The 13,645-nt window shown below is 45.9% G+C and overlaps 1 long non-coding RNA gene across 2 annotated transcripts; it reads left to right on the top strand.

Annotated features, from left to right (window-relative positions):
* Positions 1–9,807: 9,807 nt before the first annotated feature.
* On the top strand, positions 9,808–13,344 carry LOC145169197 (uncharacterized). Of its 2 annotated transcripts, none has more exons than XR_013742356.1 (2): positions 9,808–10,731; positions 12,786–13,344. It is a non-coding gene; the product is annotated as an uncharacterized LOC145169197 (long non-coding RNA). The 2 variants fall into 2 exon arrangements; XR_013742355.1 differs by lacking the exon at positions 9,808–10,731 and adding an exon at positions 10,740–12,640.
* Positions 13,345–13,645: the final 301 nt, after the last annotated feature.

The raw sequence follows: 13,645 nt of genomic DNA, 5'->3' as shown, positions 1-13,645 counted from the left end.
AAATATTAAGTAACACAAAGAAAAGATAAAGAGAAAAGATATTGCAAGCTTGCCTAGGGTCCTTATGGACAAAGACGGGACCATTTGGATGATTTGTTCTCCAATATGGATAGCCATGAATTATTGACAGGACCATAATATGGATAGCCGTAAATTTATTGTCGGGGCCATAATATGGATAGTCGTAGTTATTGATGAGACTATTTTTCGGTCGCCATGGTTTATAGTAATTTAATTGTTGTATTAAATTATAACTCATCGGACATGTTGTATGATAATTGTATGATAATTGTTATGTACCATGTGTTCCAGGTTTAGGTACAAAACCTTAGTACGAGTGATGATAGTGGCAACAAGAGTATGGACTGAATATAGATTTTGTACATAGTAATCTTGTTGCTTTAATTATGGTTTTGATATGGTTTGTACACCCGCTAATTTTCTAGGAAAAACGTTATATAGTTTTTGGAAACTCTAGTTTTTGAAAGATGTTATATAATACCCTGATAAATTTCCAGAAAATAACATTATAATATATGTAAAAAGTTTTGGGTGTTACAATTAGGTCTCAGATCGTTAGTTTACTTGGCATATTTGGGTGTTAGTGCATTGTGGGAGTCGGGAGACTCAGTGACTAGCTGGTTTGGATCACGTGGGCAGTTAAAGGTTGTTGGGAGTAATGGTTGTGCATCAGAAGTCTCTTGCATGGTGTTTGAATTATTAACCTCATTTGCTTGCGGGTTGTTTATAAGGAGTTTGGTTACCAATGTTGGGTATCGGTTATGGAATCTCGAGTCATGAAGTTCATTTTGAATGTATCGAGTGATTTGTCAGGTAGAGGTACACCTGAGCTGGTAAGGGATTTGGATGCAACGTGAAAACTCTTGGATTGACCATCCTTATGATCGTGGGATCAGCGGGTTGGTGATGACTTGTCAGGAAGTCAAGTGCGTATTTAGGGTTGTTAGGCACAATATCTGATTGGGATTGCGTGAAATTCACGATCGGTATATGTTGAGTATTCTTTCTGCATGGTTGAGTGGTGTTCTTAGTCAGGGACTAAGGGCCAGCATGACAAATGAATGATCAACAATCTTAGGGAATAATTTTCGGGGTTTAAATTGATGGGTTCCAGTTTTCGAGAAGTTCCCTGTTTTGAGTGGTTATCGTTGTGATTTGAGATCTTCTAGTTGGGAAGAGTAAGGTAGTTGTTTCAGTTCTCAGGCAGAGCAATTGGGTTTCTTTCATTGGCTGAGGGCAGAGTGTTAGGGTTCATTCTTTTGAAGGGTAAGTGATTTATGCTAAAATGGGTTTGGATGGCAGGGTTGGGAGGCGGTCATCGGTATGGGATGAATATTCAGTTTTAAACGAAATTCATGAATTTCGGGCACGATCGACTATGGTGGCAGAGGAATTAGTAATCAACGATTTTGTAACACCTGATTCCTGGTACGTATTTAATTCAAGAATTTCATGTATTTTTCTCTGGGACTCGGCGAGTTGGTGGCCCAGTTCGTCGAGTAGAGTCGTGATCCGCGAGGAGTTTAAGTGACCTACTCGACGAGTCGCGAGACCGACTCGGTGAGTAGGTGTTGTTTGAGTGAAACCCTAAATTTGAGGGTTTGCACCCTATTTAAACAACTTATCTCAGCCTCCATCGTCCCATATAATCCCAGAAGACATCATATCGAAACCCTAGCCTTGTTTGAGTATTCTAAGGCCATTTTGGTGCATTTTGGTGGATTGTGAAGCTTAAGAAGGGGAAAGGAGCTTGGGAGTTCAAGTTGGAGCTTGGAGATCCAGAGATTGTGTTACATTTCCAGCTCTTTTAAGGTAAAAAGCTCCTGCCTTGATCTTCCATGTGTTTATTCATCTTTAGGGCTTGGATTTTGGGTATATTTAGGGCTTTCTAAGCCATTTTCGGGTTGTGAAGTGTTATAGGGAGTATTAACTTCAGATCTTGGTCATTGGAGGGGTATCATGGCATAAAGGTGCCAAATTTATGGCCATGAGAGCCCCATGCATCTTTTAGACATCATTTGTAGTCCTTTAGGGCTAAAAGACCCATGCATGGACATCAAGTTCGTAGCTTTACGTATAAAAGGGGCCCAAGGAGGTCAGATCTATGATTGGGATGCATTAAGACTCACTGAAATCGACTGTATAGTTTTGGACAAAGAGGGACTCGGCGAGTCACTTGGGTGACTCGGTGAGTCGGGACGCATTTTCCCCCAAAACGTCTTCTGGAAATGGTTTTGGTTGAGTGGAAGGAACACTCAGCCTGATAGGGGTTTGTTTTGGACCTGGGAACCATGGGACTCGACGAGTGTATGAACAGACTCGGCGAGTCCAAGGCAATCTCCCAACTTATGAAGACGTACTCGGCGAGTTCAAGAGGAACTCGGCGAGTCATCGACTGAACATCTTCTTATGGATGAAGATGAACTCGGCGAGTTCAAGAAAGAACTCGGCGAGTCGGTTGAAGATTTGTCTGATGTGTTGTTGAAGACGAACTCGACGAGCTCTTGCTAGACTCGACGGGTAGGGACGGGTTTATGACATTTTATGGTTATGGGGACTCGACGAGTTGGTGGACCAACTCTGCGAGTCGATTCAACCAGATGTTGACTTTGACCAAAGATGACTTTGACCATGGATTTGACTTGGACATTGACCGGGATTGAGTGACCCTTGTAAGGATTACGAGTATGAGTTGATAACTTAGAAGTGTTGTCGTGTAGGGATTGAGGAGTCGGGGAGAGTCGATTTCCACACCGAGATCAGTGCAGACACTACGCGACAGCGAGGTGAGTTACCTTCCAGTAGCGGTGGGTCTACGGCCACAATGTCGGCCCACCAGTAGGAGTTGCATGTTAGATGATTATCTTTTGTGATATTAATCTAGGTTTGCTACTACCTGATATGTTTATGTGCTAGCATGATATATTATATGTGATAGTGGTAGTAGGGGGAGAATAGCCCCCAAGTTCGGTCGTTTGGACCGAAGGGTAGGTCGGGCACCCCAGAAATGCCTGACAGTATGCTTATGTTATGATATTATGTGGTAGTAGTAGGAGGTGAAATAGTCCTCGTATGTCGGTCGTAAGGACCGACGGGTAAGTCAAGCACCCTAGAATGGCTTGACCTGGGTAGTCAGGCACCCCAGAATTGGCTGGCAGTATATGTGTGTTATATGGTAGTGGTAGGGAGTGAAATAGTCCCCGATAGTCGGGCGAAATAGACCGACGGGTAAGTCAAGCACCCCAGAATGGCTTGACCTGGGTAAGTCAAGCACCCCAGAATGGCTTGACGAGGGTAAGTCAAGCACCCCAGAATGGCTTGACCTGGGTAGTCAGGCACCCCAGAATTTCCTGACAGTATGTTATTGTATGGTGTGTGGTATGATGGGGGAACTCACTAAACTTCGTGCTTACAGTTTTAGTTTTGGTTTCAGGTACCTCTTCGTCTAAGGGGAAGGAGTCGGCGGTGTAGCAGCGCATCACACACACATGGTTTCCGCATTCAGTTTCTGGGATTGTACTATGCTTTTCATTACTTCTGATGATGTGGTTTTGAGACACGACAATATGGTTTTTATAAGTTAATGTAATATTGACAATGTTTTGGTGAACTGTTTTATGAATTACTTAATTAAAAATGAAAATTTTTGGCCTCGAAATTTGGGGATGTTACAAGTTTGTATCAGAGCCTTGGTTTGAGGGATTCGGACACACCCTCGGGGTGTCTGGACTCAAACCGAGGGATTAAAAGATTTTTCATAAAGAAAACAGTTTTCTAAAATTTAAGTTAAAGAATTTTGAGAAAGAACAAGGTGTGTGATGCGTGCGACCGGCCGAGCTCAAGTAAGTTTTCCCCAAGATACCCATACATGTTATGTTATGATATATGAGAATTGCATGCTAGAATAGGGCTAGAGGATCTAGGAAGGATGCCTTATATGCCTACTGTATATGAATGAGAACTGCATGCTAGATTATGGCTAAGGATCTAGGAAGATGCCTGATATGCCTGCTATATGTGTTTTTGAGCTGCAAGATGTTACTGATTAGTCAGTTATATGATAGCTTGGATAGAGTATGATTGGATTGGGTTACTCAATGCCCGAATGTTGTTGCTTTGTGCTTCGGGAGTCCTAGTTATCTTTAGCTAACTAGTAAACGAATACGTTAAGTTACATATTGCAAGGACGAAATAATTTCAGAAGGTTAGGTCTAGTCCTACTGCGTAGCTCTTGTTTGAGTCCAACCGTTATGGGATAGGAATTTTCATTCGAAGAATTATCTGGTCTTAGTGATATGTAATGGTATTCGCAAGCTAGTTAGGTAAGGGTAGCAGGGGTTCCTTATGCAGTTGATGGCGGAGAGTAGGTCGGATAGTTACCCTAGGGTAAGCCTAGGACGAGATTGGAAAAGAGTGCAACAGTAGTAGAAGGGACTTGGTGAAGTCGAAGCAATCCTTGAGGAAAGTATGGATAGATGTGGAATAGTGGGTCCGTACTACTGAAACCAGAGGATCCGTACTCGAGTCAAGGAGGGCCGAGATAGAACCAGGAAACTTGTAGAGTGTATGAGACCTCCTGAGGTTTATCTATGATTATGACAGTTATGTGTTATGTTTCAGAATGGTGATGATCACACGTCATGGAGGAGGAGGTTCAGGGTCAGGATACGGTTCAAGATCAGGTTCGGGAGCAGGTACCGAGCCAGTTGATGGGGGACTACGTGAGTTCATTGCTTCTAAGATCACGAGAGGTATCCTTGAGTCGACCCCGGTGATTTTCGGGTCGATCAAGGAAGGGATCATAGAGTTGATGGAGGATCGCCTTAGGGCGTTCAGGAGCGATATGGCATCCAGTCAGTCAGGATCACGCACACTGTCCTTCAAGGACTTCAGGAGCAGTGGTGCGCCAGATTTCCATGGGGCTAAGGACCCCATCGCAGCCAGGAGATGGATTGCAGACATTGAGTCTGCACAGTTGACGAGCTTCTGCCCTGAGGGGTCGAAGGTGCGATATGCTGCAGGTTGTTTGAGAGATTGGGCCAGGGATTGGTGGGAGTCGGTTGGTGACTCGTTGGGAGCCTCGGCGATTGAGGCTATGACTTGGTCGGACTTTGTGACCCGGTTCAGGTCTGAGTTTGCGCCAGCTGTAGAGCTTCAGCAGCTGGCCAAGGAGTTTCTGGATATGAGGCAGACGACGGAGTCAGTGGCGGAGATTACCGCCAAGTTCAGGGAGAGGGCATTGTTGGTGCCCCAGTATGCGGGAGATGAGAAGATGCGGAAAACCCGCTATCATGATATGTTGAGGACAGACATCCGGGAGCATGTCAGCTTCCCGGCATGCTCGACCCTGGATTCCATGATTGCCAGGGCGAGGGAGAGGGAGATAGACTTGGAGCACCTCAGGAAGAGGAAGGCGGAAGAGGGACATGTTACCGGGGCTTCGGGGAAGAAGCCCAAGGGAGAAGACACTAGGCCGAAGGGCCAGTCGGGACAGGGCCGCTGCAGGAAATGCGGCAGGGCTCATGAGGCGGTTTGTAGGATGGGATCATCGGGCTGCTACAAGTGCGGCAAGACGGGGAACTCTAGTAGGGATTGTACCGCCCCTGCACCCACTTTCCAGACATCGGAGTTGATGTGCTTTCACTACAACCAGCGAGTCCATAAAAAGGCCAATTGCCCTCAGTTGACAGCAGCAGCGCCAGTGAAGGCGCCAGCTCCAGCAACCCTGCGGATCACTGATGGTCGGCAGGGCAAGACAGAGGCTCCAGTGGTGAGGAGCTGAGCCTTCCAGTTGACTACCGAGGAGGCACGCACCGCACCCGATGTGGTGACGGGATCGTTCCATGTGAACGGTATCCCAGTTCAGGTGCTGTTTGATTCGGGCGCTACCCGATCATTTGTCTCTCTTGCGCTTATCAAGAAATTCCCTGAGTCTTCGGGCCTTTTGGATTGCCCTCTAGAGGTCGAGATTGTCGATGACCGATCAATACGAGCGTCGGCGGTTTTCAGGGACTGTGTTTTGAGGTTGTTCGAGGAGCGTTATTTGGTAGACTTGGTTCCCATTCCGCTGCGTGGGAACAAGGTGATTATAGGCATGGATTGGTTAAGCCCCAATGGGGCAGTGATCGACTGCGCGCAACAGTTGGTTCGGATCAGGACCCCAAGTGGGGGAGAGCTGGTGATTCAGGGCGAGAGGCCGCAACGCGGACCAGCACTATGTTCAGCAGCGAGGGCCAGGCGCTACCTTCAGCAGGGTTGCGCTGGGTACGTCGCCTATGTTATGGATACCCGAGAGGAGGGTAAGACGACGGTGACAGATGTTCTGGTGGTGCGAGATTACGCGGATGTATTCCCAGAGGAGTTGTCTGGGATACCTCCGGAGCGACAGGTGGAGTTCAGGATCGACCTAGTCCCTGGTGCGGCTCCGATAGCCAAGGCATCATATCGGTTGGCTATCCCGAGATGCAGGAGTTGTCTACGCAGCTGCAGGAGCTGTTAGACAAGGGATTTATCAGGCCGAGTAGTTCGCCTTGGGGAGCCCCGATCCTGTTTGTCAAGAAGAAGGATGGGTCGCATCGCATGTGTATAGATTATCGGGAGCTGAACAAGGTAACGGTGAAGAACCATTACCCACTCCCGAGGATAGATGACTTGTTCGACCAACTTCAGGGAGCATCTTGGTTTTCCAAGATAGACTTGCGGTCAGGCTACCATCAGATGAGGGTCAGGGATGAGGATATACAGAAGACTACTTTCCGGACTCCCTATGGCCACTACGAGTTCGTGGTGATGCCCTTCGGGCTCACCAATGCTCCTGCCACGTTCATGGACCTCATGAACCGCGTGTGCAGACCGATGCTGGATCGGTCTGTGATAATTTTCGTTGATGACATCTTGGTTTACTCCAAGATGCAGGAGCTGCATGAGGAGCACCTGCGAGAGGTTTTGGATACCTTGAGGAGGGAGAGCTTGTATGCCAAGTTCTCAAAGTGCGAGTTCTGGTTGCGGGAGGTGCAGTTTCTTGGGTACCTTGTCAACCAGAACGGGATATTGGTTGACCCGGCCAAAGTGGAGGCCGTGATGAGATGGGAGGTTCCGAAGTCTCCATCCGAGATTCGGAGTTTCCTCGGATTGGCAGACTATTATCGGAGATTCATTCAGGATTTCCCCAAGATAGTCGTACCTCTGACCCGACTGACGAAGAAAGTCGTTGTTTTTCGATGGGGACCTGAGCAGCAGGCGGCATTCGAGACACTGAGACAGAGACTATGCGAGGCGCCGATCCTCGCCCTGCCAGAGGGCGTGGAGGATTTTATAGTATACTGTGATGCGTCCATCTCAGGTTTGGGCGCAGTACTGATGCAGCGAGGGCATGTCATCGCCTACGCCTCGAGGCAGCTGAAGCCTCACGAGACGAACTACCCGACGCATGATTTGGAGTTGGGGGCGGTCGTCTTCGCCCTCAAGATTTAGCGACACTACCTCTATGGAGTTCGTTGTACTATCTACACGGACCACAAGAGTTTGAGGTACCTCATGGATCAGCCGAATCTGAACATGAGGCAGTGTCGGTGGTTAAACGTGGTGAAGGATTATGATTGTGAGATCCTTTATCACCCAGGGAAGGCCAAGGTCGTGGCCGATGCGCTTAGCCGCAAGGCAGCGCTGATCAGGGACATCTTCATGAGGATGATTTTGGTGACTCCGCTTTTGGAGCAGATCCGAGAGGCCCAACTGGAGGCCATGAAGGAGGAACATCGGAAGAGCGAGCGTATTGTGGGTTAGGTTTCCTCCTTCGATTACGACAGTCGAGGGTTATTGACTCTACATCGTAGGGTATGGGTTCCCTACCATGGAGGTGTGCGCCAGGTTCTGATGGAGGAGGCGCACAAATCCTGATTCTCGATTCATCCCGGGGCGACGAAGATGTACAGAGATCTTCGACCCGATTACTGGTGGCCCTGCATAAAGCGGGACGTTGCCTGGTACGTGGAGCGGTGCTTGACCTGCAGGAAGGTCAAGGCCGAGCACCAGAGGCCGCACGACAAGATGCAGCCGTTAGACATTCCCATGTGGAAATGGGAAGATATACTATGGATTTCATCACCAAACTTCCTAGGACTGCACGGGGAGTGGATTCAATTTGGGTCATCGTGGATCGGTTGACCAAGAGTGCCCACTTCATACCGATCCAGGAGAGCATCTCGGCCGAGAAGTTGGCCGATATCTACATCTGAAGATATTACTATGGATTTCATCACCAAACTTCCCAGGACTGCACGGGGAGTGGATTCAATTTGGGTCATCGTGGATCGGTTGACCAAGAGTGCCCACTTCATACCGATCCAGGAGAGCATCTCGGCCGAGAAGTTGGCCGATATCTACATCCGATAGGTAGTAACTCGGCATGGAGTGCCAGTTTCAGTGATTTCGGACCGAGACGTGCGGTTTACTTCCAGGTTCTGGAAGAAGTTTCACGACGAGTTGGGTACTCATTTGCACTTCAGCATAGCGTTCCACCCGCAGACGGATGGTCAGAGTGAGCGGACCATCCAGACTCTGGAGGATATGCTGTGGGCATGCGTTCTAGACTTCGGTGGTAGCTGGGATACTTAGCTTCCTTTGGCCGAGTTCTCCTACAATAACAGCTATCATGCGAGTATTGACTGTCCTCCTTTCAAGATGTTGTATGGGAGGAAGTGTAGGACCCCGATATGATGGGGTGAGGTTGGACAGAGGGTCATGGGGAGCACCGAAGTGGTACTCAAGACTACAGAGAGGATCCAACAGGTTCGGAGCAGGCTTCAGACTGCTCAGAGTCGGCAGAAAATTTATGTCGACAAGCGTCGATCGGACCTGGAGTTCCAGGTCGGAGATATGGTACTCCTGAATCTGTCACCTTGGAAGGGCGTCATTCGATTCAGGAAGCAGGGCAAGCTGGGCCCCAGGTATATTGGACCTTTCAGGGTTGTAGCCCGGGTGGGCAAGCTGGCATATAGGCTGGACCTGCCAGCCGAACTCAGTCAGATTCATAGCACTCTTCACGTCTCCCAGTTGCGGAAGTGTCTGGTGGACGATTCGGCAGTGGCACCTTTAGAGGATATTCAGATGGATGATAGCCTGAACTATATCGAGCGACCAGTGGCGATCCATGACAGGAAGTCGAAGGATCTGAGGAACAAGAGAGCGGAGCTGGTAAAGGTGCGGTGGCAGCACCGCAAGGGCTCGGAATGGACCTGGGAGTCGGAGGACAAGATGAGGGAGCACTACCCTGAGCTTTTTCCGGAATCAGCAGTAGACTTCGAGGACGAAGTCTAAAATAAGTGGGGGAGAATTGTAACACCTGATTCCTGGTACGTATTTAATTCAAAATTTTCATGCATTTTTCTCTGGGACTCGACGAGTTGGTGGCCCAACTCGTCGAGTAGAGTCGTGATCCGCGGGGAGTTTAAGTGACCTACTCGACGAGTCAGGAGACCGACTCGGCGAGTAGGTGCTGTTTGAGTGAAACCCTAAATTTGAGGGTTTGTACCCTATTTAAACAACTTATCTCAGCCTCCATCGTCCCATATACTCCCAGAAGACATCATATCGAAACCCTAGCCTTGTTTGAGTATTCTAAGGCTATTTTGGTGCATTTTGGTGGATTGTGAAGCTTAAGAAGGGGAAAGGAGCTTGGGAGTTCAAGTTGGACTTGGAGATCCAGAGATTGTGTTCCATTTCCAGCTCATTTAAGGTAAAAATCTCCTGCCTTGATCTTCCATGTGTTTATTCATCTTTAGGGCTTGGATTTTGGGTATATTTAGGGCTTTCTAAGCCATTTTCGGGTTGTGAAGTGTTATAGGGAGTATTGACTTCAGATCTTGGTCATTGGAGGGGTCTCATGGCATAAAGGTGCCAACTTTATGGCCATGAGAGCCCCATGCATCTTTTAGACATCATTTGTAGTCCTTTAGGGCTAAAAGACCCATGCATGGACATCAAGTTCGTAGCTTTACGTATAAAAGGGTCCCAATGAGGTCAGACCTATGATTGGGATGCATTAAGACTCACTGAAATCGACTGTATAGTTTTGGACAAAGAGGGACTCGGCGAGTCACGTGGGTGACTCGGCGAGTCGGGACGCTTTTTCCCCCAAAACGTCTTTTGGAAATGGTTTTGGTTGAGTGGAAGGAACACTCAGCCTGATAGGGGTTTGTTTTGGACCTGGGAACCATGGGACTCGACGAGTGTATGAACAGACACGACGAGTCCAAGGCAATCTCCCAACTTATGAAGACGGACTCGGCGAGTTCAAGAGGAACTCGGCGAGTCATCGACTGAACATCTTCTTATGGATGAAGATGAACTCGGCGAGTTCAAGAAAGAACTCGGCGAGTCGGTTGAAGATTTGTCTGATGTGTTGTTGAAGAAGAACTCAACGAGCTCTTGCTAGACTCGACGGGTAGGGACAGGTTTATGACATTTTATGGTTATGGGGACTCGACGAGTTGGTGGACCAACTCTGCGAGTCGATTCAACCAGATGTTGACTTTGACCAAAGATGACTTTGACCATGGATTTGACTTGGACATTGACCGGGATTGAGTGACCCTTGTAAGGATTACGAGTATGAGTTGATAACTTAGAAGTGTTGTCGTGTAGGGATTGAGGAGTCGGGGAGAGTCGATTTCCACACCGAGATCAGTGCAGACACTACGCGACAGCGAGGTGAGTTACCTTCCAGTAGCGGTGGGTCTACGGCCACAATGTCGGCCCACCAGTAGGAGTTGCATGTTAGATGATTATCTTTTGTGATATTAATCTAGGTTTGCTACTACCTGATATGTTTATGTGCTAGCATGATATATTATATGTGATAGTGGTAGTAGGGGGAGAATAGCCCCCAAGTTCGGTCGTTTGGACCGAAGGGTAGGTCGGGCACCCCAGAAATGCCTGACAGTATGCTTATGTTATGATATTATGTGGTAGTAGTAGGAGGTGAAATAGTCCTCGTATGTCGGTCGTAAGGACCGATGGGTAAGTCAAGCACCCTAGAATGGCTTGACCTGGGTAGTCAGGCACCCCAGAATTGTCTGGCAGTATATGTGTGTTATATGGTAGTGGTAGGGAGTGAAATAGTCCCCGATAGTCGGGCGAAATAGACCGACGGGTAAGTCAAGCACCCCAGAATGGCTTGACCTGGGTAAGTCAAGCACCCCAGAATGGCTTGACGAGGGTAAGTCAAGCACCCCAGAATGGCTTGACCTGGGTAGTCAGGCACCCCAGAATTGCCTGACAGTATGTTATTGTATGGTGCGTGGTATGATGGGGGAACTCACTAAGCTTCGTGCTTACAGTTTTAGTTTTGGTTTTAGGTACCTCTTCGTCTAAGGGGAAGGAGCCGGCGGTGTAGCAGCGCATCACACACACATGGTTTCCGCATTGAGTTTCTGGGATTGTACTCTGCTTTTCATTACTTCTGATGATGTGGTTTTGAGACACGACAATATGGTTTTTATAAGTTGATGTAATATTGACAATGTTTTGGTGAACTGTTTTATGAATTACTCCCTCCGTCCCAAATTAATTGTCCACTTTTGACTTTTGAAGTCTTTTTTCTTCAATTTTGACCTTAAATATTTTTATTTGTGTTATATATTACTTGATAAAACTTATAACAATGAAAAGAAATTTAAAATACAATCCAATCGTATATTTTGCATCAAATATTATCTATCGAAAACAAAAATATTTAAGGTCAAAGTTGAAGAATAAAGACTTTAAAAGTCAAACGTAGACAATTAATTTGGGACGGAGGTAGTACTTAATTAAAAATGAAAATTTTTGGCCTCGAAATTTAGGGATGTTACAGATTTCGAGGACGAAATCTAATTTAAGTAAGGGAAAGTTGTAACATCATGTTTCAGGACGTTTCTTAATTCAAGATTTGTGGACCGTAATTCGACCATGTAAGGCTTTGGGTTTCAAGGGAATGAAGTTTAGACTCTTTTGGATGTTGATGGTGTTGGATAAGTAATTTAAACCTTTAATTGTTCGTTGGAAGCTGAGGGGTAAAGTGGAAAAGGTAATGTTTCGGGTTTCTTGCATAAATTAAGGATTTTAGTTCGAGATGTTTTTAATCATAAGTAACTAGATAGAGTTGTGGGGCTCATCGATACCTTTCCGTGGATATAAAGAACGCTAAAAACGTAGTTAAAACGAAGAAGTTATGGTTGTTTGAAGTTAAGCTGGAAAAGGAAGTCTTGCAGCACGTTGGGCGTACACTAGGTAGTATGTTGAGCGTACTAGGCTGAAGGGACGCGTTTTTAGGGTGTTACATTGGGCGTAACTTTTGGTACGCTTGGCGTACCGTCGCAGTGTTAAAACCCTAATTTAATAGTTTTGAACCCTATTTAAGGACTCTAACCCCGTGGGTTCCTTCCTGACATGAGCCTCCACCCTCTTGAGCCTCTAACTCGAAACCCTAGCCTCCTCTCACTTATTTTGATCCTTAGGATCATTTATGAGCTTATTTCTCCATTAGAAGGCGGGATCTTGAAGAACTAGTTAGTGACAAAGTGTATGGATGAAGTATTCAACCATATATCCGGCAAAATTACATCATTTTTGGACCTTTGTGAGTAAAAAGCTTCAAACTTGCTCGTTAGCTGACATTGCCATATTTATACACATTTTTAGGCAATATTTTAATACATTTTTATTAATATTTTGGTTATTTGCAAATATATATGATACTTATGAGATTAAATTATATTTTGCAGCCAAAAGGAACAATCTTGAAGATTGAGGACCAAAATTGATGAAGAGCGGAACTTTGGAGGATTGAAGAATTAAGAGAAGGAAATTTTTGCTGAAAGGCCAAACTCACGACGTAAGGGTCAAATATCACGACGTAAATATCAAATTCTAGAAGATAAACACACGGGAAGTCAGAATCTTTGTCCAATACGGATTGCTACCCAACTCACGACGTGAGAAGCGAATTTCGAAATCTATAAATTAACCTTCATTCTCACGACTTGAAGGTTGGCAAGTAATATATTCTGGAGAGATAACCGTGTTGAAGGTCAGAAAAGGTGCGTAGAAGCATCCGTTGAAGAAGAATTGCTTGAAGATTGAAAGATTGAAGAACATATTCACACATTAGTTTGGTACATTATGATTATCTCTTTTATTATTAAATTTGTGTTTGAGTTATCAGCCATGAGTAGCTGAATCTAGTAGCTTCCGTTTAGCTAGATGAAATTTTAACTCTATGGTGTAGTTTATTGAATTATGGATTTTTATTGTTAGTCATGAGCTTGTGTTTGATTATCTCTACCTAGCATGTTAATACTTGATACTTTGATTGCTTGAATTCAAGTTCTGTGTAGCTTAGTGAACATTGAACTACATGAACTTGTTACCTAGTAGTTTAGTGGCCATTAAATTGCTAGAGCTAGGATCGACCCAATCTTAGATAAATGATAAAAGTAGAAAATTTAGCTGTGTTCAAGAGCAGAAATTGTGACCACAATCGTGTTTATTTTGATCAATCTTACATAGTTTATCTACATCTTATAATTGATTATGTGTTTGCTACTGTATGACCATACATAGTTTTACATGAATTAGTGAAAGC

This window comes from Lactuca virosa, chromosome 4 (genome assembly GCF_052849685.1).
Source record: "Lactuca virosa cultivar CGN04683 chromosome 4, Lactuca_virosa_CGN04683_v6, whole genome shotgun sequence".
Classification (NCBI taxonomy): domain Eukaryota; kingdom Viridiplantae; phylum Streptophyta; class Magnoliopsida; order Asterales; family Asteraceae; genus Lactuca; species Lactuca virosa.
Note: the sequence above shows the minus strand (reverse complement) of the source record. Positions and strands in the feature narration are given on the sequence as shown.